We start from the raw sequence: 1,109 nt of genomic DNA on the forward strand, positions 1-1,109 counted from the left end.
TGCAGCGGAAATCATGCAGTGATACTTATTTTTCCGGTGCAAATCCAAAAAGCCATAGCTGTTGCCACAGATTTTCATTTGAAAGACAGAGAAACAAACATTCCCTTTCCCGTGGCAGGGTGTTTAAATGTCAGAGTTTAAAATTGTGTATTTACAATTGAATTTTGGGGTATTAAATGTCACAGTATCAACATAAGCTGTAACATAAAAGCACCCTGAACTTAATACATCACCACCAAAAGTTGCTACTTTGGAACCAAATTAGCATTAAAAAAAAAAAAAAAAAAAAAAAAAAAAATATTAACAACCATAAAAACAAGCAAAAAAAAATCCCCGAGAATACAGATGGAATGACATTTAACAAACCTGAAAAGACTGGGTAGGTATTTGGTAAATATATGTAGGCATATAGTCTATTTCAACAGCTAGGATGTGAAACAAGAGTTGTGTCATAAAACTCACCCGTAGCAATTCAAGTATGTTGAGATCAGAGATACACTGACAGAGTTTTCTGATTGCATATAATATTACATGTGAGTATCAATTATAAATTATCATTTTAAAATTTCTGTATTTGCAAATAGCTTATTTATCTTTTTTTCTTTTAAATCTGGAAATGCATTAATTTTGAGATTGATTATTAACTGGCCACACAGCACTTGGGAAAAGTCAAGTTCTGCTGTATTTTGACATAAATTCTCTAAGAAAGGCACAGAGAAAATAAACCTCCTCATACCAGGACACTCAGTACTGTTCACAGGCCAGTGAATATTTCCTGTTTACCATGATCCCAGTAGGAGAACTGGTCACCAGTCATAGCCACGATACAGCAAAACCCCTCAGTGCCCCAGCTAGAAAATTAATAACCCATTAAGTCTTTACATCCTATTGTCCAGGGCTTTTTCCCCCAGTCAAACAGGAGTACAGGGCCAGGGAGGAAAGGCCATAGTTCAAGCTAACCTTCAGGAAGCTGTCCTTTGCAGAAGGGTTTCCACTAATTCTGCACAGTGAAGCTATGACTCAGGACAACTCAGGTGTGCGGCTTGGGATCCCTCTGGGAAATGGACTGAGCTGATGCCAGAGGGAGAGAAGCACCTTCCTGCCTGCTG

Source organism: Geospiza fortis, unplaced genomic scaffold (genome assembly GCF_000277835.1).
Source record: "Geospiza fortis unplaced genomic scaffold, GeoFor_1.0 scaffold81, whole genome shotgun sequence".
NCBI lineage: Eukaryota > Metazoa > Chordata > Aves > Passeriformes > Thraupidae > Geospiza > Geospiza fortis.